Below are 449 nucleotides of genomic sequence, written 5' to 3' on the forward strand. Positions count from 1 at the left end.
GTCTGTCCCCTGGGGACCAGAGAACTGGATCTGTCTGGTCCACCGCGGTCACCCTAGTCGCTGGCACAGTGGCTGCCCAGCCCGTGTGTAGCTGCTCCTTAAATGACTGTGGTGTAATGCCTCGATAGGTCCCTAACCCTAACTAATGTTACGCACTTGCTGAATCACTGCCACAATGACAACCCGAAGAGCAGAGGAAGAGGCTGCGACCCGAGCAGAGAAGAATGTGAGCAGAAACGACATCCACAACGCACTGACCGCCAGGCTCTTCCAGCGAGGCAAGCGAAAGGGGAGCCGCCCCGCGCCAGCTTCTTCGCGACAGAAAAGGTGACAGCCTCCTCGGAGGGCTCTTTCATGCCGCTTGCGTGTTGCGGGTGCCAAAAAGGTGAAGGCGAAGGGAAGCGGATGTGCCGCCGGCAGGGCAAGGCCGGGCTGGAGGCGGCGCGGAC

The sequence above is a fragment of the Mandrillus leucophaeus genome, unplaced genomic scaffold, assembly GCF_000951045.1.
Source record: "Mandrillus leucophaeus isolate KB7577 unplaced genomic scaffold, Mleu.le_1.0 Scaffold656, whole genome shotgun sequence".
NCBI classification, from domain to species: Eukaryota; Metazoa; Chordata; class Mammalia; order Primates; family Cercopithecidae; genus Mandrillus; species Mandrillus leucophaeus.